Consider the following 25529-nt stretch of genomic DNA (forward strand, 5'->3'; position numbering starts at 1 on the left):
AAGCGGGAAAACACCTATGCCAAGGGTGAGTTAGCAGGTCTTTTTTCCTTCCTCTGTTGACCTTTGACCCCTTGCACTGTGCTGCATGCACTTTTTCTGGGGAGATATATAAACAAACATCTGATCACTGCCAAGTAGGACACCAACCACAGGCCAAAGGAGCACTCCACCCAAATCCAGATTAGCAAACCAACGGGGTTACTTTTACAGATCATGGTTGAGAGGTTTCTTACAGGAACATGGGTGACTCTAAAAGAGCTACGTCATCCTAAAGTCTCATCCCATTATGGAGTTAACCTTGTACTTCTGATATATTCTCTAGCACCTCCCAAGAACACTGGTAGCTATGCATGGGGGGTGGGTACTGAAATCCCCAGGCCAGCATCCCAGGACCACTTTCTTCCTCTTCCTTTGCCCATAGACCCGACTATCAGAGTGATTGGTTAATGGCTACAGTTACTGGGCCAGGGTAGGTGATGCTCCTAGGTGGGTGAATGTGTTATGCACAGAGGAAAAGGGACCATACTGTAAACCCCTTCTCTGCATTTCCACTGACTGCACAGGGTCTCTATGGACAGCTATTCAACCTGGAGCCATTGCACTGCCTGTTCTGGAATAACCCCTGAGGACAACTAACTCTCATATAAAGGCTATGCCCTGCTAACTTTATCCAGAAAGAGACTGGAACTGTGAGGAAGGAGAAAAACAATCTGTTTCAGGCTGTATTCTCCTGGGCTCTCTGCTAAAGCACAGTTTCATCAGAAAACACCAACTCTACCTGAACATCTTGGATGTCATTTGTTTAAACAGGTTTGTTTTCTCAGTGGGGCTTAAGCATGTTTTCCCCTGGTGTTTTTGAAGGGGATATTTAAACTAAAATAAAAATAAATGACATGTTTTAGAAGTTCGAGTCATGAGGCCCGGAGTAGAGCACAGAGATGGGCAGAGGAAGTGCGTTTTAGGACCTGTGCACTTGCTCTCCTGTTTTGGTTGCTCTAAATAGATTTAGGCAAACAAATGGAAGAGAGAGAGATGTATTTCTACCCCACACGAGTGAGGAATGACGACTTTATCCCCATGTGGAACTAGGCTTAGAGTCGGTACTGATCAGAGTCATCTGTCTCCCAAACGTTCTAAGCCCAACTCTAGTACTAAGAGTTCTAGTAATCATGTAAGACTTCTTTCTTATTTGCACGCAGGTGTTTTCCTCATCTGGCATAGTCTTCACATGGCTGAGCTTAGAGGCCTTAGGGACCAGTGGGCACGAAGAACCACTTACTATAGAGTCCCAACAGAGATTAAAATTGCCTGGAAGTTCCTTCTAAGTGAAAAAGTAAACACGAGACTTTATCACAGAAAGGGTTTTCCCCTTAGATAAAAGAATCTGTTATTTGGTTTGAGGTAATTCATAAATTCTCTAGCAATATTAAGCTAAATATTTTATGAATTTTTCTGGCATGGAAATTAGGGTTTGAGAACTCCTGGAATAAATTCATTTGTAGACTAGTCATCAAGTATTTTGTACAATGACGAGACCTGGCCCGAGAAACTATTATGAGTGTCTTGTTCTCTCCACCCCTTGTGAATGCTAGGGGTGCACGGGCAGGAGGAAAGAAACACAGGAAGCCAATGCATATGGGCAGCCTTAGGGAACTACAGCCTTGTCCTGTGCGCTCAAGATGACCTGGCCACCTGCTTGGCAGCCTCCAGTGCAACGTCAGTGTGTGCTCATAAAGCATTCACTAGTTGATGGCCGACTGAATGAAGACTGAAACAACACGCGAACACATTCCTCAGTGAGTGGGAGAGTGACTGGGTGAGCAGTAGGCATCTGACTACAGGCCCATGAACAACTATATTCATCTTAAGTTGCTGGGTCCCCTTTGGCAGAATGTCTCAAACATGACTTTCCTAAGGCCAATGGAATGGCTCCTTTGTGCACTTTGTGTGATTCAGCTCTACAAAATGAAAACAACAGAAGGAATCCTTGAAACACAAAACCTCTGGCTAAAGAGACAAGTTTCTAAAAGGACGCTATGCCAAGAGTCTCCCTGTCGCTCTCTGAATGCCTGCTGTGAAATTTCAGACTTCAACCTGCGTTGGTCAGAGAGGATGTCTCTCCTGGGTCGTCTGGGTACTTCTCATCACAGCACCACCGTTTATTGTTGCTGGAATGGACTATCCCAAAATAGACCCTGGGAGAAAAGAGGATCTTGAGCCTAAAAGTCCATGTTTGGGCATCCCCTTTGGTTTGGCTTTGGCAAGGAGTGTGTGGCATTGCGTTGGTAATGGTGCAGATGAGAAAGAAAGATCACATGGTGAATGAGGAAGTCAGAGACCAGAGGGAAGCCAGCCTTGCTGGTTTTATAATAATCTAACGCTCATGAGAACTAGCTCACTCCTGGAGGCCTTCATTAGCCCCCTCAAAGGCAGCACTTCTCTTAAAGAGTTCCATCTCTTAAACTCCCTCGTCTTCACACTGTCACTCCCCAGACCAAGCTCTCAAAGTCCTGGGAGACCCACTCAAATGGCTGCAGCCTCCCCTGTATTTAGTGATGGCTGACTGCCTTCAGTTGGAATCTTTACCCATGTTTGAAACTAACTGTTACTTCTCCTGGGTCAGGGAACCTAGCAGAAGAATTAACAGATTATTATCATTTGTTGATGTATAACAAAGACATTTTAGCAACTTTGATTTTTCCCCTCCAAATGTTTTTGCTTTAACATTTTGGGGGGCCATCGGAATCACAGACTCTCAAATCTGGTGCAAGAAGGAAGTAATGAAGTTCTTTCAGGAAGGCAGAGTTAGGGCCCTGCTGGCTTCTAAGCCATCTCTGAGATTCACGTGGATAACTAGGGAAGGTATTGGGAATGTGTTTCCTGTATGTTCTCATCTTCAGGTAGAAGGACCAACTTAAGCACAGTGTTTACCAAGAAGAGCGTCCCCAAGACAGCCAACATGGGACTGTAAGCTATGCACAACAAGAACCACACTAGGCCATCAGCCACTTCCATAAATGCATGGTTCCAGTGAGAGAATATCTGAGCAAGATCCCTTGTGGTGACCTAGTCAGAGACCAGGAGCCACACTAGCCTGTGGGAGAGACTATTAATAGGCAAGTTTCAGGCTACTATAACTGCCATGCCTGGGGGGAGGAGCGAGGCCATTCTAAAGAAACACTCAGGCATCCTAGGGAGTTGGAATAGCCCCGGCCCCTACCCTGAAACGTGATGGAAGATGGAAAAGTCTGAATTCTGGTGCCAGCCAGAGGCAGAACTAGTCTCCTATAAAGAGGAAAGGCTTTTACCTGGGGCAGGTAACTTATCAGACCACCTTGTAGGAAACACTAGAGAGGGGAGACAAGGATGGGTCAATGACCGCACTGACCAGGACTAGTTCACTCTTCATATTCCTTGCCTTCTATTAAAAGTTTACTCAACATTCAGAGGGCAAGTGGCTAAGCCTGGCTTGTTTGAGCTGCCAGGACATAGGCTCTGGTCCTAGCTCTAGTAGTACGACTTTGCTTAAAACTGGAACTGAGAGAGCTAGAAGGAAAGATGGCTCAGTGGTTAAGGAGCACTTGATCATCTTACACCAGACCTTGGTTTAGCTCCCAGCACAACTATGGCAGCTCGGAACTACCTTGAACTCCAGTCCCAGGGGTTCTAGCCCCTGTGGCACCAGGCGTGAATGAACATACACTCGGGCAAACCATGCATACGCACAGAAAATAAATAAACGAACACACAACGGCACTAAGTAAGAGGCATTGCCAATTGTCATCCTCAGAAGATTGGTCACTACGTGGCCATGGCCAGCTACAGGACAGGAAGGTCTTCCACGCTGCCAAAAGATCAAAGGTCTGCAAGTGCTGCTGAGAAATGAAAATGATTCCGAATTATAAGCGGGGTTGGACTCGTGCCTGGGAGGAGGGGGACATTGTGCAGTCAAGTCTTCAGTGTGCAAGGTGGAAACGACAGTTGATGGGCGTGGGCGAGGCCCTCATAGCAAAGAATGCCCATTTTCATCAGATTAAAATCTAGCTTGGGAAAACAATTACCTGCCTGGGATCCTGGGAAAGTTAAAACTTCCTGGTTCCTCCCCCTGAAAGGAAACACTAGAAAAGGAGGACTGAGAATCTTCTAAACAAGAATTTAGAGTTTTACTCAAACAGCTGCAGTTCGCCTTTGTGGGCCTCAGACTCGCTGCCTCTGATGGATGCTGCAATGCTAAGTTCCAGGTCTCCCCAGTCTGGTGCCAAGAGCTGGCCCTGGGGGACAAAGCGAGAACAGTTGCTCTCTTAATCAGAGCAGAAAACAAAACTCACCCCCCCACCCCCGCTTTGTTGTGAAATTGTCACTGGGCCTTTGAGGAGCGATTAAAATCCCAGCCATGTCAAATTTAAAGGGCAGGTTCCCAGGCAGGGAGAGGAGGGAGCTTAAGGAGGGAAGGGTGGGGGCAGCCAGTTTCAGGAAATTTATGGAGGATTTGGGGATCGCAAAAGTCATGGGACCTGATTCAATTAAAACGGAAAAGCACCAACACAGTTTTAAAATAAGCTTAAAATATGGCTGAAGGATATTTTGGCTTCTCTGATTCTATTCCTGAGCTTCTATTCTGTGTAGTGTGACGGTGGCTGTCCTGCCTCCTCTCCAGCCCTTAACACAGATAGCAGGAGACAGCGGAAGACACTCGGGAGTCTGTCAGAGCCCACCAAAGGCTCTGACACAGGGGTAGGACCAGGAGTTCTCGGGCACGGGTGTAAAAGCGCAGAGCTTGCCATGCGATCCATGCAGGGCTCTGTGGTTTCACAGCACCCCCAGGGTACCAGACCCGGAGTAGCCTGACTTTCAGAAGGCAGCCTGGGTCCCTCCAGGCTCGCAGGCTGCTCGCTCCAGCTCTCTGGTGCTGACTATGCCTAGAACGAGCAGAAACCCCTGCCGTGTTTTCTCCTGGAAGGAGGACGAGACTGTGCCAGTTCTAATCCATGGGTGCGGTGCCCAGAGAAGCACATGCTGGAACGCAGGACGGAAGCTGGGAGGTGAAGGCCCCAACTGCATCGGCACAGGACCAGGGTCTTCACTCCTTGTGAATATCACACTGATGCTTGGGTGGGCTGAAGGAGTCATTCTTAAGTCAGTAGGGTCCCATCAAGTCAGGTCTAGCTCATTGCTAGGGTGGGACACACTACAGTAGCTGGCTCCTAGGCGAGGGCTCTTGGGAAGAGCAGGTGGCCATCTTAGCACACAAGGGGTACATGACCGAGATGTCAGAGCTCATTGCTTCCCTTGTGCCTTGGCTGACTAATCATTAACTTTCCTGTTTCCTTTCCCACTGAGATTTCTGCATCTTGGCATCTATCAAAATGGTGCTGGGATGAATCTTGCTCATTCACAAAAGACTACAGGCCCCAGTTCAGTAAGTATGTGGAAGTCCGTGCAATCACTTTTCTTCTCCCCTTCTTTCTAAATACACTAAAGACCCCTAGCAGATATTTAAGAAACCTTACACGGGCTATGAAAACTGAGTTTTAGTAGCATGACAATAAATATCATTTGATAAAGTTGTTTTCTGAATCAATCACAACAGGGTAACCCAAATAGCTAAAATCGGGGAAGAGAGAGGCTAAAATCCCCCAATCAAGAGAAGCTCTCGGGTGTTGCTAGGAATTCCTGCTCTTAAGCAAAAATTGCAGCAGGAATGCTTGTACCCTTTGTGAAGTGGGAAATAAAGGGCTTCAGCTCTCTGGATCTACAGGGGCTCTGTGACTGCATTGATTCCTCCCGGAAAGAGGAGGAGGCAAGGGCTGTCTGCCCACTGCACACGAGGCTTAGTCTCCATGGTGTTTCCTACTTTCCCAGGCCCACCACAGCAACAGGAGTGGTTCACTGCCAGCCAACAAGGGGGCTGTCCTTGGTGGGAACTCTGCCTGAGTAGCAGGGAGGACTGGAACTACATTGCTGGGTGAGTGTGTCTCCGAAAATATTCCTTACCTCCTACTTCCTTACCTCCTACTTCTTACCTCCTACTAGGGATGGGGTTCCTGACTCTTACCTCCCAAGGCTCCGGCAGAAATTATGGGTGGAAATGTCCTTTTTCTTATTATAGATATACCAAAAAGAATAAGCAGTAAACCCACCCAGGGGTCCCTGAGCTCCTGAAGACCAGTGCGAATGTGTCAATAAACAGTCCCTTTGATTCATTGCTATCCGTGGGACTTTTTGTGTCTTCAGGTACAAATAGGAGAAGGTGTTTTGTTATGTACTCCAGAGCTGGTAACATGGGGCTTTCAGAAGACTGTTCCACTCCTGCCTCTACACCCAGAAGTGCAAAATTGTCACCTCCTTCAGTGAGGTTCCTAATTTAGAAGATGCCATGTTTAGAGTTCATTTCAGTTTGACTTGTAAATGAAAGGTGGAACCTTGTCAAAATGACCTTACCCGGTGACTCCTGTCCCCACCCACTCGCACATAACCCTCCTTGTCATGCTGAGATGGGACAGATGCCATTAGAAAGAGAAGCCAAGAAGCACAGAGCAAGCAGTGAAGCTCCTTCAGCCACGTAAAAGTGTGTCCTCCGCTCCGAAGTCTGACTGCCCTGTGCTCCTTACTGGTAGAGATGGTCTCAAGCCTTGAGGGTCTTGGAATCAGTAGGGATCCTGAGCAAATAGCAGATGTATTTAGGTTCTCCCCTTCCCTAGCCTTCTAAATCAGTGTCTCAGGATCTATACGTTGTTTTGGGACAATGTATAGAAATACCCAGTAAGAGTTGGGGAATTCTTACGGAAACGGAAGTGTGAGTTTCTTCCAGTGCTCATGGCTATCAAGCTGTCATTTGCAGAAGGTCTGACACAGTCACCCTCACTATCCCTCTACTAAATCCTCATGATAAACCCAGATTTTTTTTTTAAGAGGAAGCAACATCGGAAGAATTCAAGTGGACCTAAAATAGGGGTCCTCGGCTAGGAGATACGTCCTGTGATGTTTCACAATATCAAATTCATGTGGAAGATTTTACAAGGGTCCTGCCCTTCCAGAGACAGCCTGGTTACTGAGGCAGGGTAAGGGCAGAGGCAATCAGTGACTCTTTCCGGGTCCAACCAGCAGCTGCTGGCTGTACCTTCTTACTTCTGCCTACCTGGTTAGCTCTGGGCTTTGTTCTCTGTTTTCCGATTTTATTGTTTTCCTCTTACCCTGCTTCGTCTCCTAACTTCCCTCCTGTGCAGTGGTCGTACCCAGATAACCACCAAGTCATTTAGTGGGATCTGAGTCATATGCCCAGGGAGAGTGGCAGACTGGTTTGGATTATGGCTTGGACACCAGGATCCTTTGGAACTCTGGATTAGTTCCATTGCACAGCTAAAGTCTGGAGCTGTCACTCCACACCTGTCATCTGCAGCCTGCAGAAGGAGAAGATTCACCAGGATATATTCAGATGAGCGAGGTAACTGACTACCATATACTCATATAACCAGGATACTGCAAAGATGCCCAGGGCAGGCCCAGGGCCAGCCCAGCCATATCGCCGCTCACACAGCTGCCACCATCTGCTGCAGGGAACAAGAGTTCCTAACTCCTGTAAGTAAAGTACATCCTAGGCTGGCCTGTGCTAAGGCATTCTGGGAGAACATACACTGCCCCCTTGGGATCGGGGGATGCCCAGGGGTGGGTGCCAGGAAGTAGGGCAGGAGCACAAGTGTCCTGAACATCGAATGGTCTGAAACAAGGAGTGGCTGTGCACACACCGCTCTCCCAGGGAGATCCGTACCATAAACCCGACCATAAAACTAGCTTCCTTGGCTCATTCTGCACCAGCTCCCAGTTTTATTGCTCACACAGCACTCATACCCTGAGAAGGACAGCACATTTGCATAGAACTCTGCTTCACATTGGTCTCTTCAAGGAAGCACTGCAGAGTGCAATAAACGTCATATGCCTTCCTGGAGCACTTGCCTGCAGACAAGAAGGACTCCCTGCGAAAGGGGTTCTTATATAACATAGACCATGGCTGCCAGGGAAGATGTGGCTGAAGAGCGAATTCCTAAGCTACCTAAAGGCATCTACAAAGGCCTGGGATCTCCGTACTTCCTGCAGTGACTAACCTCTGCTGAGCTTTAAGTGACCAAACACACGTGGCACTGGAGGTGGGCCTTGGACCTGCTCCCTGCTCTGCACCTTTAAATGATGAAGAAGGGTAAAGCATGGCAGATCGCAGTGCTGTAGGGGTCATCCATCCACTTAGGGAAAGCCATCAGAGAAGTCAAGAAATAACTTCTCCAGATAAACCCCTGCCTGGGGCCAAGAACAAAGAAAAGGATGGAGACAAAGTATCTGTCTCTCTTAGGTGTTGTGTGAGGAGAGCAGGCCCACTGTTGGAGCCACTGTCCAAGAACTTGTCCTAGATTGCAGAAAGCATCACATGAGCTAAACCATTACCAAGAAAAGATAGGTCAAGGGGCCGTGGAAAGAGCAGGTTAGATATACACCTCCCGCCACCCGTCTCTCTCTCTCTCTCTCTCTCTCTCTCTCTCTCTCTCTCTCTCTGGTATGGGGACAGGCCTTCCTTGTGAGAGACAGCTGCAGATACGGCCTGTATATAACCACTATCTTAGAGCTGTGCCTTTCAGGGCTGAAGCAGCTTCTCATGAAAACAATTTCAAAGCAACCTGGAAGTAAAATGTCTCCAGAGGAGATGACCAGACATCACTGCCTACATGGCAAGAGTTAAGACAAAATGTCATGGCAGCACCCTCTGTATGGTATGGGGGGCCTAGGACAAATGTGTCTAGGACAGGCATTACGCATCTGTAATCACAGAGTCTCAGCAGTAAACACTTGTCTGGGAGAATGCCTTTGCTCTCTTCATGTCCCAGCTCTTGTGTACATTAAGCAGAATAATTTATTTTAGCCAGGATAACCATCCTCCTCTTGTATTGTGTCCTCTGAAGGCAGCTCGTTGTAGAGCATCAGTCCTCCACTTCACCGAGCAAGGAGCTTCGACCAGGGCCCTGCCCCCACAAGTACGGACTGTCTCCAGGACCACACAGACACAGCTATGTGACTGCCAGTCGGAGACAAGAAAAAAAATAAAAGACACCTTGGAGAAACATCAGCTACCCATACTGACGACATCTGCGTTGCCGTGACCAGGTCTCTGACAGCAACAACTTAGCAGGAGGAATTATTTCTTGTGGTTCACTGTTTTAGAGGTTCCAGTCCCCCGGTGCGGAGGGTGGCTCACAGGAAAGCAGAGCTCATCTCAGGAAAGGGGAGAAGCCACCTCCAGCAAGTGGCTGGAGTCCTCCTGGCCTTCCCCTTGGACCTGCGCCACGGTCTGGGTACTCCCTCAGATTTGGCTAATCCTCTCTAGAGTACCCTCATACCCATGTTCTCACTTCACCAATCCCCTTCAATCTAACTCCCATCAGCCTGACCATCAAATGTAGCCATCACCGCACCTAACCAAGGGGAACATGGGAACATGTATGGGGCATCATCTTGGCTCTGGTCTTGTCTCTTATCACCTTTGTTCTGATTCTGTAATCCCATGCTATCTGGCAAAATTAAGAAAGCTAGGTAGCTTGCCTAGAGTCACTTCCCTGGTCTGGGTTGAAATCTTGGTAATTAACAGGTGCCCCGACAAGCAGCAAGTCTTCCTCAGGCCTCCGTCCGCACCAGCTCGAGTGCACCGCACCTCACGCAAATGCTATTCCAACTGAACACCTTCCATCTACCCATCAGCTCTAAGAGACAGGTACCCCCATGAACCCGGCACATGGCTTGGAGTCCATTCCCATCAGTAAGAGCCAGGTTCTCAGCCTGCAGAACCTTGGGCCTTGACTTTAGCTTCTAATCACTTCTCTGTCTTTTCCTGAGATGTGCCATACCATCTAGTTTTAAACCGTACTGATTAACAGGCAGAAAATTGTCAAAATAGCTTGGGTTTTTAGGATGAATACTTTAAATACTATAAATCCACTCCTTGTGGGGAGTGATCGTTTGGTGCGGCTTCTGCTGATTGCTCGGTATCTCTCCAAGACTGCGATGTGCACAGACTATTTTGGTCTCGGTTAATATATAGCACTGCATAAACACTGAGTCAACAGGAGGGGCTGAACAATAAATTATCACTAGTCCAAGTGCTAAAATAGCACCCGCTTTCTCTCTGCCTGAGCGTGCTATCTATTTATGGTTCGCTTACTTCTGCGGAGTTCTAAGCCTTTATATACATTTCATCATAGTTATACTTATGCACATATATCATCTTTATTATACACACACGTGTCTAATGCACCCCTCCCTGCCTACCGTTTACTACGGGACTCTCGGTTTCCAGCTAACTTTTGAATCCATGACACTGTCTGCCTTTAGCTTATGATCAGTGGAAGAGTGGATGTAGGCTGACAATAAAAAGAGATTTAGTTCACTGGTTATGTTTTAGCAAATCCATTCAGTGCATGAAGCGATTACTTCCAGTATCGAATACTAAGCATGTTGTTCTATGTGCATATGCATTGTATACATGTGTGTACATGTATGTGTGTGGGCATGCTTGTGTGTGTGTGTGTGTGTGTGTGTGTGTGTGTGTGTGTGTGTGTGTGTGTATGGAGACTGAGGGTCTAAGTCTGTTTCTTCCTCTAACTCCCTCCATATTGTCTTGTGAGATAGCATATCTCATTGAACTGGAAGTGAGGCACCAGACTGGAGGGCCAGAAAGCCTCCAGGATCCATCTGTCTCTGCCCCCTCCCCAACACTAGCTTTACAAACAAACATTGCTACACCCCACTTTTACCTAAGTGCTGGGAACCAAAGCTCAGATCTTCACACTCATGTTGCAAACGTTCTCCTTACCCACTTAGCTATCTCTTCAGTCTTCACACATTATTGTGGGCCTGTGGCTTCACTTTCCAAAGTGTGAACCATTGCTCTTCTTTTGTCCTTCTGTTTCCTCCCCTCCCCTCCTCTACCTCCCCTCCCTTCTCTTTCCTTTCCTCTTCTCTCTTTTCTCTCTTTTCTTTCTTTTCTTTTCTTTTCATAGAGGTCTGTACTCTGGGACACGTGACTCTCCAAATTCCACCTTCACCATTTCAGTTTCAAGGGCAAAAAACACATCTAGAGAAAGATTTTTCCTAAGAAAGCTTTCCTTGTGTAGCTAGAGAATACTCTAAACTGTGTCCATACAGTGGAAAACGAGGTTTATACTGTCAAGAGCTAACAGAGCCAAGATTCAGTAGAACACCTCATATGAAGAGGACTAAAGGCAGATCTGTCATTTGGGGTTTCGGTTGGTGACGAATCACAACGGCCCAACTGTTAGCAGGGGAACTCGGCCTTCTTTCTTCTTCTCCTATGAATATTGCTTTTCATTACTGAAAACAGAAACTGGAGCCCTATGCATTTCCCTATTTTGCAAAATGGGTATTATACCAACAATCTGTTTCAAAAATAGCACTGAGCGTTTTATTTCACTTGAGTCTCCAAAGAGTTCCTAGGCGTGTCCTTAACTAGTGTTAATTTAGGAAAAAAGGACAGGTATGGCCACATAAGAGAGATAAAAGGTTCACAGACAGCCACGGTATCATTGACGGCATCGGGGAAATACTTTGGAGTAAATCTATTCATTCTATAAATGTTTTTCCAGTATACCTATTAGGACAAACCAAGAACTAAGCTCTCTGTGGTCAATATCCCCACAGAAGACAAAGCCCAATCCAGAGGCCTGCCACTCTGCAGAAGTGCCTTGCTCTCTGTACTCCTGCCCCATACACATTGTCACCATTCTAGGGACCCGGGCACCTTTGCCACCTCTGCTCCAAGATGCAAATTAGTTCTTTTCTCCAAAAAGCCATTGCTAAACCCGGGTTGGACACCTACTTTATGCCTGTGTGTCTGTTTGTCCATCCTGCTTATCCCATTCACTAAAACCAAGCAAACTTCAACAGAGTCCTGTCTCAGTAACCAGCAGAAGGAGGGATACCGGCCGAGATGGAAGGATGCAGGGCACGCAATGTCATCCTAGGATCACTTCAGTAACTGCTACCCCACCACCCTGGGTTTGCACAGCCTGTGCAACAGTAGAAATCTCTTAAATCAAAACCAGGCCCTGTCTAGCATTAGCTCAACTAATAAAAATTACATCACTTGAATGATTCTAAAAGCAGACTTGGCTCTTTTGTTTGTCTTTGTTCTTTATCTCATAAAATAAACAATGGTTCAGCATTGCTCAGCTGAACCGGGTCCTACCCTGAAAGCCAGGGTGGTTTTCAGATGGCAAGCTCCACCTGGCCCCACAAATAAAGCTGATGATCATACCATGGGAACTCTAAGAGAGGTAAACAAATACACATGGGAAGTAACTGGAAAGTTCCCTGCATACGTGTCAAATGGTTTGCTGAGGGTAACATATGGGATGGCTAACAAAGTCCCATACTTGGTGACTGGAAGATGCTAGAAATAAGCAACATTAATGAACAATCCCAAGAGGATTTCTGTTAATTTCTAACTTAGAAGTGACCTCTTAAGCAGAAAACAGACTCTGAAAAACTGACGAAGGCCACTCCGCAGGCAAATGATGTTTGGAAACAAAATCCGTGTGAGAGCTAGTTCCAGACCTCCCTCCCGCGCACTTATGGTGAGTTCCAAATGACTGTGGAAACTGTCCTTCCTCCTCTTCTTTCAGGACTTGTGAGGTTCAGAGAAAGTAGGAGAACAAGCGTGTAATATATGGCAGGGATTTAGCGTGTAACGACCAGGGCAATCACCGCTCTGGTCAGCACTGTTGAAAAACAATACAGGCATTCACTTAGAAATTACTGAATGGCTAAGACAGATTGATGTTTAGTTATATGGGTGATAGGAATAAATGTTTGAGTAGGCAAATTAAGGTGAAAAATATGAACTATTTAGCTAATCCGACAGTCCAAATCTATATAATTTACTCTAAGCAAAGTGCACGTGATCATGATTTCATTCAGTGTTATATTGATTTTAATTTATACTACTCAGAATATGCGTGCGTGCACATAACATATCCTAATACTGCACTTTATTTCTTATCAATTTACCAACTAAACCAGTCTCCCACACAGGCATTTCTGGTTTTCCTAGTTCGTTTTATCTTTGCTGAGAAAACAAATAAATATTAGTCAGCCTTACATGCATGCAGGAAAGACCTTTGGAAGTGAAAGATACATGGACATTGTATTTTCAAAAATTGAGATCAAAATGCACCACCAATTTTAAAAAAAAAACCCACCCTTATTAATAGTGTATGGAGAGAAGTCACTGGAGCCTTTCGTGCCTGCTACTCCTGAGTTTGTCTTCCCAGATGTGTCTCAGATGGTGTGGTCTGCAGTCACAGTATAACAGATTGGCAAAGTCTTTCTGAGACATCAAGTCTTTGTCACAATAGTTGCTTGCCATTTTCTTGCGTGGATGCTCAATTTAAAACGATAAGCAAGAGCTGTGGTTGGGGTTCACTGTGTAGTAACATATGCCACACAAACCTTACAACCTGAGTTTAGGCACCATCTAAAAGCTGGGCACAGAGGGGGATGACGGCAATCCCAGCATGCCTTTGGAGAGAGGAGAAGTGAAAACAGGAAAGCCCCAAAATGTTCAGGGACAAGCTAGACAGAACTACACAGCACAGTGGCAAACAAGAAACATTAAGTGGACAGTATAGACGGATGCTTAAAGTTGTCCTAGGACCTCGACACAGGTGTTACGTATATATACTCTCACACACAAACATGTGAACACATGCCACACACGCACACACAGAAAAGTGATGAAATTATAAGCACTGCCAAAGGGCCTGAGTTAGGGACAGCAGGTTTCTGTCACTGAGATGCTGAGGAATATAGGAAGTCCCTACTCGAAAGAAAGAAAGAAAGAAAGAAAGAGAGAGAGAGAGAGAGAGAGAGAGAGAGAGAGAGAGAAAGAGAGAAAGAGAGAAAGAGAGAAAGAGAGGAAGAGAGGAAGAAAGAAAGAAAGAAAGAAAGAAAGGAAGAAAGGAAGGAAGGAAGGAAGGAAAAAGAAGGAAAGAAAAGAAAAGAAAAGGAAAGGAAAGAAAAGAATGAGAAAAAGCCAAGCTGATCCCAGCTTTGTGGCTTGGAGTTATTTGTAGTTAGAAATGTTTCTCCACCAGTTGGGCTCAGGCCTCAGGGCTCCACACACTACCTCATTTTGACAGTGTGAGAGATGACCTGCTGTCACCTGGGAAAAGAAGACCTGGTATTCCCACCACCCAACACTACCTCACCCAGCAAAGTGCCACCTTCAGTTAGTGACTACTACTCAGGTCCCTACTCCCCACCAACAACCATTTCTTGGATGCCTGATGCTTTTCACCGTGGCCCTGGAACCGGCTTGCCGGTTAAGTTTCGGATCTGCTGTATCTTAGCTGTGTCGCACAACCACAGGTCTTCGTGCTGATCTCAGTCTTCCTGTGGGGCTGGGCAAAGGTCCAAATGTTTTCTGCCAAGGTAATGTGTAAAATGAAGCTATTTGCCACCATCCACCCTAAAAGGAATCAAGTGTAAGACTGTTAATTCCACTCTTCCTAATAATTTTCAAGATAGCAGTTACATCATCAAGATTGAAGAAAATAAGCAATTGGTTTGGAATGCAAAGCTTAATCAATGATTTTATACCATCATTTATTCTGTAACTTAATCATATGGAACCAGGCCCTCTTCTATTTGAAAAAAAATAAGTTTTTAAAGATGAGTTTTTGAGTGCACTCTAGCTCCCCCACCCCCAATTAACTAGGTTAGGACGTCCGGTCCACAGGCAGGCTATGCCCAGCAGCCAGGGCTGGATTTTAAAGACACCACTGATCAGAATCCTTATCTCACTTCTAGAGACCAAGATCACAACCCGTGCAAAGGGAAGAATCTGCAATCTTTTCTAATTCCCAGGAGCCCTTTCCCAACCCCTGGAAGCCATACGGCTCCCCAAGCAAGGCGAAGAAAGCACTCTGGAGAGTGTATCTTAGTAACTCACCTTGGGCCGCTGTGACAGAGCTATCGCCATCCATACCTCATGCTCTAGCCAGACTTTTGCTGGTGTGTGTATAGTTTCAGTCTTTTCAAGAACGGAATATTGGTGTTTAACACCGTCACCAACCTCCTCAGATGAAATTGTGCTTCTCTTCTATGTGAAATGCCACTCACTCTGAGTAGGCATCTGAGGGAGTTTTCTAGTGAACTCGCTTGATGTGGGTATTACACATGAGCAGTGCTTGCGGCAAAATTAATGCTGGCCCACGGGTCGGGATGCATCTTAAAGCTTTCCGATGCATCATGTGGGGAGTCTGAAATGCTGCCAGCAAATAAGATACCAAACCAACAAAGCATGTTTGGAAAGAACAGCACAGTGGGTCTACTTGGCTTGGCTGTTGCACATGATTAATATTTAACTAATTAGAAATCCTTAAATGCCTCAAAGCAAAGTGTGGAATAGTTAAAAAAAAAAAGACAGCCTGGTTTTCATTTCTCTTGCATTATTAAAAATAATCTGGAAATCTATTGGAGGCTTTTCAAACCCCTTGTAACTCAAGTGCTCCATCCTCCCATGTCAGAGCTGTGCGCTCAGTCTCCACATGCTCTAGGTTCTGAGTCCCTGGGAAGGTAAGACTGAATGATCTCTGCTTCCTGAGTGCTACGAGGTGAGCTGCTCTGCCTTGCCTGCCCCACCCCAATCATGAAGTACCAGACACGCCCAGAGCAGGAACAAAACAAGCCCTTCGTCCCCTAAATTGTTTCTGTAAGGGGTTTTGACATAGGATAAGACATTCTTACTAATAGAATACAAGAATGGCCAAAGAGTAGTACATTGGTTAACACAACTTGGTGGTATATAAGCCACAAAAGGGCTATGACCTTGGTTTTTCTGTTCACTGCAGTCAGCATCTTTGATAGCCAGCAAGGGGCCCTCCATATTGCACATACTACATAGTCAAGGTTCAGCTGCTGGCAGCACCTGTGTCAAGCCCAGTGACCTGCGTTCAATCCCTGGTATCCACGTGGTATAAAATGGGAACTGACTCACAGGTTGACGTCAAACCCTCATACGCATGTTACATACACACATGTGTGCACATCTACACACATGTATAAACATACACAGAGACTAGGTAAACAAATGTTAACACAAAACAAAAAATAGTCATTGAATGATTGGACAGATGGGAAGGGAAATTAAGTTGAATTTGGAGGTTACTTGAATAGATGACATGGTATGTATTATTTAAGACTTATTTTCATTTTGACTGTGTGTGTGTGTGTGTGAGTGTGTGTGTGTGTGTGGAAGTCAGAAGAGGGTTAGATGATTAAGATACAGTGGTTATCAGCTGTCTGATGTGAGTGCCGGGTCCAGAACTCCAGTTCTCCAGAAAAGCAGTAAGTTCCTTCACCAGTGAGCCAACAGTACAGATCCACAGCTGGTATGCTTCAAGGTATGCTTTATCAGAAGGAATACACTCAGAAACTGTACCCAGATAAGTAATTTATAAATGCAGCCATCTTGTAAGATAAATGATGGACACTAAAAAGAGCAGGGAATCAGCTCTACTGTGATATAGCTCTGGTTTCAAGAAGATGGTCCTAGGGTGAAAGGAAGCAGAGTGTACTCAAGATGTGGCTTGGACTCAGTTTCCGTCCAGTTAAAAGTCAGCCTTGAAAAGCCTCAGCACTTCTGAAGCCACCTCACCAAAGGAGTCATTGGTTAAAGACATTGCTTTTCCAACCTTTTCCATGTACTTTCCATTGACAGAAAGTTGGTCCAGGCAGTAAGCAAGGGGTTAGAATGATGTAATCATATTGTAGGGGTGTCCCTAACTTCAAAGTTGGGGATGCACCAAGAGTAACTCTGGGGAAGAAGAAAGCTCACAGATTGGGAAAGGGGACCTGTGTCTGTCACCAAGCTTATGGTCTGTCAGGACCTGGCTTGCCCACCAAAACGGTATGGCTTTGATATGTCACTTAGTTTTGGTCAAGCAGGCTTTGGTCTCAGAATTTTTAAACCATCAACGCAACCTATTTTAGACCCCCAATACCCTCAGTTCAAGAGCTTCTGCTGGGGCTATGGCACCCTGGCCAGTATCCATCTCCATGACCTTGATGGTCTGAAAAGTTACACATTCAGAAACTGCAGGAAGAAAAAGTCGCTCCTTCCTCTCTTTTCAGGAGCAATTGCTCACAACTGCTGACATCCGGCACACCTCAATGGTGATCACTTGCATGGCTCAAAAAACCTTGAACTTTGAAAGTGAAATAGGGAACTTTTATCTTCAAAAGAAAAATTAAAGGTCTGGAGTAGACCACTAGGGACTTTTAACCCCACCTGGATGATGGTGGGTATCATTCCTCAATGCGCAGCACTACGGGTTTTTATGAATAGGCTAACACATACCTTAAGGCTATAAAATAGTTCTTTAGGATATAACGTGTTGATTCAGATACAGAATAAAATACTGTTTGCATTATAGGCTTTTAATGAAAAGTCTAAAAGCATGCCTACTTAATGAGTCTCTACTTTTATGGGGCCTGCCTGAAAATGCCCGCTTTACAAAGTCTAACTATGGGTGGTCTCACACCTAGAAGTGGCACAAGAATCCTTTGTCCGGCTATGGGTTTTAATTTTTGGTATGGAAAAATTCAGTCACCATAATTATAACCCCAGAAAGTAAAGACCTTTTAAATTCTGTGCGGGAGAGCTGTGGGAGTTCATTAACGTTCAATAAAACTGTAATCTAACCAGCCTGTAGGAGTGCAGGAATCTGCGCTGTGCAATTTTCCCTTTGGCCTATTTGTTGCAGTGTCTTATATCCTCTAGTGAAACTGCAATTCCTGAGAAAAAAAGTCCATACTACCTAGATCCCCATAACCTCGACCAACCCGGGACAGGGTTTGTTTTTGTGTTAAATGAACCAAAGAATCTTTCAGGAAAAGCACTCAAGAAATATGCGGGAGTCAGAGGAAATCAATGCTCGACTTGTTTAAAAACTGTTCTCTGAGGCTTAGAGATATTTCAAATATAGACTTTGAAAGGCTCGTTTATGGAGAAAGTTCATCTGTGAAGGCTCAGAAACGAGATGAAGCTACATAAAGAATTAATATTAATTAAACACTGATGAGGGGGGAGGGAATCTGGTTGTGTTGTTTGGTCCCTGGGTTTCCCAAAGGGGGTTCCTGACTAAAGAGGCTGCCCATGCTGGAGAAAGGACACACAGTTCGATCATTTCTCTCCCTCCATGGTCCTCTTGGCTTTGAAATGGGAAGATCAAAGCCAGGCAAGGGTCTGGAGAAGTAATGAGACTGTTCGCTGCGCCGGTTAATATGCTTAGCTAGCTCGGGCATTGAGGAAGACCAGGACGGCCCCCAGCACATGAGAGGAAGTACAAAAGCCTCCAGACACAACGTTCGGTAGCTAAAAATAAATTGAAATTTTAAAATATATTTAATTTTTAATTAGAAAAAGAAGGCTGTCGTGAAGGCCCCGGGCTAAGAACCACCTGAGGGTCCTGCCACTGTGAGCATCCTAGCTGGGTGGATCCTCTGGCTTGAATTTCTCAGATTCTCGTATCTCCATTTTGTGCTGCACCCTGCTTCCCCTTTAGAATTACAAATAAGAAATGTCAGTAGCTTAGCATCAAGATCATATATCTTTGACTGCACTTGGCCACCAGAAGTGGCAAATTTCCTTCAAACTTATCTTCTGCCCATATTTTGATTTCTTAGAACAGAAAATAGAGTGATTTATGTGCAGGTGAGGCACGATCATGTTTTCCTGAAACTGTAAGAGGCCGTGTCCTGTTGATACATGGTGGTAAACACTCGTGTGTGGAATCAGATTCTAGGGTCCTCTAGGGGAGGCTGAGGTGGCTGGAACCTGCCTTTCAGTGTCCTCGCCGCCTTCTCAGGCAGGATGTGTTAGCTGCCAATCCGGAGCTGAGCATTCTGACTTCCAGACGGCCTTCCATCTCCCTGCCAGTGATGACTTTAGGACCAGTGTGACTCAAGAACTCCCAAGGTGGTTCTCTCTGTCACCTTCTGCCGTAGCCCTGAAGACCGATGCCAACCATGGAGTTTTCCAGAGTGGCAGCTTCTTCAGGGCAGTAACATCTGGAGGTGTCAGACATGTGTACAGTTGGCAGTTTGTACCTTCACAGGTAGGGATTCACAGAGAATATCGAAGAGAGGGCAGGGAGTGGGAAGGAGGGAAGGAGGAGCACAAGGAAGAACAGAAGACAATTTTTTTATAAGGTAATGTAATATTCAATCTATCCCTATGCATGTCACATTATCCTCAAATATTTTAAATGCAGATGAAAATAATTTTTAAGGAGAATTGAGAGGTGCGGTATATACCCAGAGAAAGCATTCTTTTGTTGGTAAAGCAGGTGGAGGGTAAAGAAGAAATATTAAACCAGGGAAAGCTTCAGGTTAATGGAAAATCTTGATGTGTTTAATATTGCTATAATATTGTTTCAAAGGTAGATTCTATTAGATCCTTCTAGGTTATTGGGCTTTATTTTGTAAGGAAGTTATGTTTGTAAAGTAACTGAAAGTTGAAGAAGAGGACTGGGGTGCTGCTAGAAAAGAGCTTAAAGTCATAAGGAAAGTGTGTGTGTGTGTGTGTGTGTGTGAGAGAGAGAGAGAGAGAGAGAGAGAGAGAGAGAGAGAGCGCTACCAAAAGGAAGGCCAAACAAAGCAAGGCAGCCATATACTTATACCCATATACTATACATGCATGCATGAACACACACACACACACACACACACACACACCTACCTACCTACCTACACACACACATTACACACACATACTTCACACTCACACTATACACACATCCTACACATACCCACACTACACATAAATGTATACACTAAACATACATCATACACACACACATACACTACCCCCCACTCCACACTCTTTTACACTATAACATGCTCCACACAACCCACCTCCACACACACACTATAACACACCACACACATCCTACACATACCCATGCTACACATAAATATATACACTAAGCATACATCACACACACCTCCATACACACACTCCCCACACACTACAACACACTACACACACCATACACATACCTACACTATACACAAATGCATACACATCACACACACACACATACACACTCACACATTCCAGACATACACACTCACATACACTGCTATAGTCTACCCAAACACTGCACAAACACACACACTGCAACACACTACACACACACCCATACATACCCACACTACACACCAATGTACATATTACACACACATCACATACTCTAGTCATACACATTACACATACACACACTGCCTTAGTTCACACACATGCTATACACACAAATACACTACACACACTTACACAACTACAACCACACTGTCCACAACACACACTACACATAAATATACATACTACATACACAACACACAGACTCCTCCACATTACACTTACACATATACATACACATGCATATGCACACATATACCTTCACACTCCAGACGTACACTCTACATACAAATGTATACACTATACACACACATCACACACATCCACATTATACGTGAACGTAAACGTACACACTATACACCTCTCTCTCTCTCTCTCTCTCTCTCTCTCTCTCTCACACACACACACACACACACACACACACACACACACACACCCCTTTGAGGCAGGTAGAACTGCACCTAAGCTTTAAAGATTCCGAGTGTCTGAACACACACATCTTACTGTTTTCTGTCTTCCTGTTTTGTTTGTTTGAGTTTATTTTCGCCTTCACCCTGCAGAAAGCCTCCCAGATAGGCTGGGTGATTTCATTCTGTAGAAACCTCACCTCCTTTAATTCTCAGAATGTAGGCAGACACCACTACCGGTGTTCTTAGAGTCATATAACCCTCACACCAAACAGCAAAACCAAACCCACACTGTATTAGGATCCCTGCCTTTATTTCCATGCATGTTTCTCTTTATGACACAGGAAACCAAACAGGAGGCACCAGTGAAGAGACCAAAAAGTGGGCTTCGAAACGGCTCTCTGTGACATGTATAACAGCAGTAAGTGATTTCTATCCTCAAAGGTATGATATCATCTGACCCTTTAATCCTTGTAGCAGACAGGAAGATTCTAGACACTTTTGTCATTTGTCAAAATTGATTCAGGACAATAAATACTGACCAATGTGATTTTTAAGGGACTTATAAAAAAGGCATTCTCATCCTCCTTGGCAGTGTTATAGCCAAAGGCTAAAAATGACAGAGACAGGATGTTGGTTCACGTGACGGTTGTCACATGAGGCTGGGGAGCCTGCCGTGAGGTGTGCCTGGACAGCCCAGGCATCTTCTGTTACCTGCACAAAGAGCTTGTGCCACAGAGGAGAACACTGAGGGGTAAGGGCTGTTCTTTCTAGTGATCTTTGGTTCCACTGATTTCTGGTTGACTATGGTCAACCATCGTCAGCCTCATGCAGAATTTTTTTTTCCCAAGCTGCTGATATCTTCAGCGTGTAACACATTACTGTAAGGAAAGCCTACATTTTCATCCAATGCTGACATCGAAGACTTCCTCTGTATGACCAGAGGGTCTGGAAACCCCGATTCCTGAAAGTCAGCTCAGTTTGCAAATCTCAAGATGCCCGCCGCCCCAAAGATCTGCCCGTGTGAATGGCGGCTGACGTAACTGAATTAAGGGGAGTATGCACATACTGTCTGGGAATGCATGGCTTTGAAATAGGGGTCATCACACAGAAAACTAAAGGCCAAGTATGGTGGCGTGTGCCTTTAATCCCAGGTATCAGAGACAGGAGAATCTCTGTGAGTTCAAGGTCAGCTAGGGCTAGACGACGACGACGACGACGACGACGACGACGACGACGACGACGACGACAACAACAACAAATTTGTTTAATTGGTTAGTTAGCTTTCTGCTACTATAGTGAAGATCAGCTTTAAGTCAACTTAGTAGGAGGGAAGGTTTATGTTAGCTCACAGGTTCTTGGTCCATTTCTTCATGACCGTGGCATCCCAGCACACCATGTGAAGGGAGGTCTGGTCACCTCTGGTGACCAGGAAACCAGGAAATGAAGAGGATCCATTGGAGTCCCTATATCTTATTTAAGGACATATCCCCAGTGACATATCTTCCTACCACTCTATCCCAAATCCTAAAGGTCTTACTGGCTCCCAAAAGTGCCGCAGGTGACCACACCTTCCACTCGGGCTTAGTGGAAGGCACCACTGTGTCAGCATGTTTACTCAATGACTCAAATGCTGACAGCGTAAGTCTATAAACTGCAGCTTTACTAGAATTCAGAGCCTGGTTGTGCCTGAAGAAGACACCCTGAGACTGTAACTAAACTGGTTGAGCCTTATTTTACTTGTGTGTGAGATAAAGAGACTTGGACAAATCGTTTCCAAAGTTACTTTTAGCCCCACCATTTATGAATAAATATTAATGTGGGCTTTGCTCTGTAAAAGACACTCTGCTAGACACCATGCAGCAAATGAACAAGCAGAGACATGATCCGACCCTTGCCTCTTCCTGTTTATGGTGTCATTGCTTGGCTGCATTTCCAAATGGCCATCATAGAGACTTTGATTCGGTCTCAAGTTTCTCTTTAAATGTATGCCTCTCTTTGATGTTTGGAGATTCCTAGTCAAATGGAGCTCATGCCTCTCTGTGTGAGCTCTGCCACTCAGTCCCTGTCTTCACCTTTCCCTTGCATTTCCTCTGTGGCCAGGGTTTGCTTCCTTGGCACCAAACAGCAGCAAGCAGCTTTGCAGTAAGGAGTGGGTACACTTGCGTTGTCTCCCTTTTAGGTCCAGATCCATATAGTTTCCTCTGCTCCACAAACTGGGACCTTTTCCCTCCCTTCTCTGTCAAGAAGCAGCGTGTTGGCCCACAGCCTACATCCCGGATGAGCGACCTGTTTTAAAATCTGTGCATGTCGGACCTGTCAACATCCAGGCTCAGGAAAACAGACTGCCCTTGAGCAGAACAGCTTTGCGAATCAATCATGCTTCAGAGAGTGGGCGGTTTGTACACAGGGACCACTTTGCTGTGACCAAGCGCCTATGAAAACATCTGAGGGTGAATTAAAGAAAAGGGAAAACAGTGTGCTTTCCGCGGCTGCTACAGGAGGGCTGGGACAAGGTTTTATCTAAAAACAACTCCTCCTTCCCGAAGGCCACAAGTAGGGACATAGACTCAAATAGAACTTCTCTCTGAAGATTTACTGCGGACAGAGATCAGAGAGGAGTCTCTGCTTAGACACTGTATGCGAGCGGTGCAGCACAGAAACTGCCGACACCACCGCTCCGTTGAATGGTTACGGTCTTTACTGTGATTAAGAGAGAGCAGAGGGAAAGGGCAGACTGGATATGTCTGTCCAGCATGCTGGGCATGGCCAAGAATAGTGGGGAACAGAGAGGACAGAGGTCACAGAGAATGGCAGGAGACAGAGAGAGGGAGACAATGGTAAAAGCAGAGGACTAAAGGAGGGTGAATAGCTGCAGGGCGGAAGCCTGTGAGCGGAGGGGTTTTGGCAGAGGAAGAGGTGAGAAGGTGAGATGCTACCAGGACTTTGAAATGTAGAACAAGCACCTGTGGGACAGGATGGCGAGTGCCTGGCACACAGGCAGTCACAGGCATAAGCCAATGGAGCCATTTGTCTCTTCTGCCAGAGACAGGGGACATGACTCCTTTTGGCAACTGTTGAAGAATGCTGGCTTTTGTCTAAATGCTAGAACTCCTCCTAGGGTCCAGGGTGAGTTCATTTCTGGATACTTGGGCAGCCTGAGACCTAACAGACATGCATTCACAGGCAACATGTTCCAGTAATCCGAAATCAGAACTAAACTCCGTTCAATTTTTTAAAAAATGTTTCTTAAGGAAAAATCAAGTGGGACCACCAGTAAGGTACCAATGAGCAAGTCAGGCAAATTGACAACATCTGAACCTGAGCTGTGCAAACCACAAATCTGCATTAATGAGATTCCATTAAGGGGAAGTTTGTCACAGTTTGCTGGGTATACGTTCTGCTATAACACAACGTGCACACTGGGGCAGGTCATGGACCTCATCAAGGCTTTAGACGCAGCACGCCTTAACTTGCTGCTATATGCAATTTAAATGCCTCCAGAGTAACATTCGAGCAAGACCCAAAGCATCGACATGAGACATGTTACCTTATGCATACATGTTACTTCATTCTAAAGCATTTCATCTGTAGAGTCCACAGTTTTGGCTATTTTAGAGGTAAGTTTAGAGCCGGAGAGAGGTCTCGCTGAGTAAGAAAGAGTGCTTGCTGTAAAACAAGGTTCAAAGTCTCAGCACCCACATAAAATCAGGGCATCACTATATGTGCATGTAACTCCAGTACTGAGAGAAAGACAGACAGATCCTACAAACTCAATGGCCAGTGAGCTTTGCTACAACCATGAGCTTCAAGTTCCGGAAGAGATCCTATCTTAAAGACTAAGGTGAAGAATGACAGGAAAATCGCCCAGCATCTTTCTTTGTCATTCCTCTACACATGCATGTTTCTCTCCCTCCCTCTCTTCCTCTTGCTCCCTCCCTCTCTCTCTCCCTCTCTCTCTCTCCTCCTCCCTCCCTCTCTCCTTCCCTTCCCCCTCCCTCTCTCTCTAGATAAGTTTATAGTTAACTAATTTTAAGCTCTTTTCATGGTTTTAAAGTTCCTAAATCAGTGACAAAAAGCACAGGCTTAAAATAACCAGAGAAATAGCAGCAGAGAAACGGAATATATTGATAATTTGGAAAGTATTTACCCTTTAACCCAACAACCCCATTCTGGGGATTTGTTATGTTCACATATGAACTGAATTATGGCAAAGCGATCTTCTGAGCAGTATTGCAGTACCAAGAGACTGACGTAGCCAGGTGTCCAAGATCAGGATCTGGTAAACTGTACCCGCTACAGTGGGGAGCTGGTTAACTATGCCTGCTGCAGTGGGGGAGCTGGTTAACTATGCCTGCTGCAGTGGGAGCTGGTTAACTATGCCTGCTGCAGTGGGGGAGCTGGTTAACTATGCCTGCTGCAGTGGGAGCTGGTTAACTATGCCTGCTGCAAGGGGAGCTGGTTAACTATGCCTGCTGCAGTGGGGGAGCTGGTTAACTATGCCTGCTGCAGTGGGAGCTGGTTAACTATGCCTGCTGCAAGGGGAGCTGGTTAACTATGCCTGCTGCAGTGGGGGAGCTGGTTAACTATGCCTGCTGCAAGGGGAGCTGGTTAACTATGCCTGCTGCAGTGGGAGCTGGTTAACTATGCCTGCTGCAAGGGGAGCTGGTTAACTATGCCTGCTGCAGTGGGGGAGCTGGTTAACTATGCCTGCTGCAAGGGGAGCTGGTTAACTATGCCTGCTGCAGTGGGAGCTGGTTAACTATGCCTGCTGCAAGGGGAGCTGGTTAACTATGCCTGCTGCAAGGGGAGCTGGTTAACTATGCCTGCTGCAGTGGGAGCTGGTTAACTATGCCTGCTGCAAG

At 45.7% G+C, this 25529-nt stretch overlaps 1 protein-coding gene and 1 long non-coding RNA gene across 5 annotated transcripts in view; one reads left to right on the forward strand and one right to left on the reverse strand.

Annotated features, from left to right (window-relative positions):
- Positions 1 to 25529, reverse strand: part of Bcl2 (BCL2, apoptosis regulator) — a 162437-nt gene that overhangs the window by 37193 nt on the left and 99715 nt on the right. The gene's annotated exons all lie outside the window — the stretch shown is intronic.
- On the forward strand, positions 4462 to 12158 carry LOC120096229 (uncharacterized). 4 transcript variants are annotated; one of them, XR_010056967.1, is made up of 3 exons: positions 4462 to 5965; positions 7227 to 7578; positions 8949 to 12158. It is a non-coding gene; the product is annotated as an uncharacterized LOC120096229 (long non-coding RNA). The 4 variants fall into 4 exon arrangements; XR_010056968.1 differs by having other exon boundaries at positions 7227 to 7444; XR_005492403.2 differs by having other exon boundaries at positions 7227 to 12158.

Source organism: Rattus norvegicus, chromosome 13, assembly GCF_036323735.1.
Source record: "Rattus norvegicus strain BN/NHsdMcwi chromosome 13, GRCr8, whole genome shotgun sequence".
Classification (NCBI taxonomy): domain Eukaryota; kingdom Metazoa; phylum Chordata; class Mammalia; order Rodentia; family Muridae; genus Rattus; species Rattus norvegicus.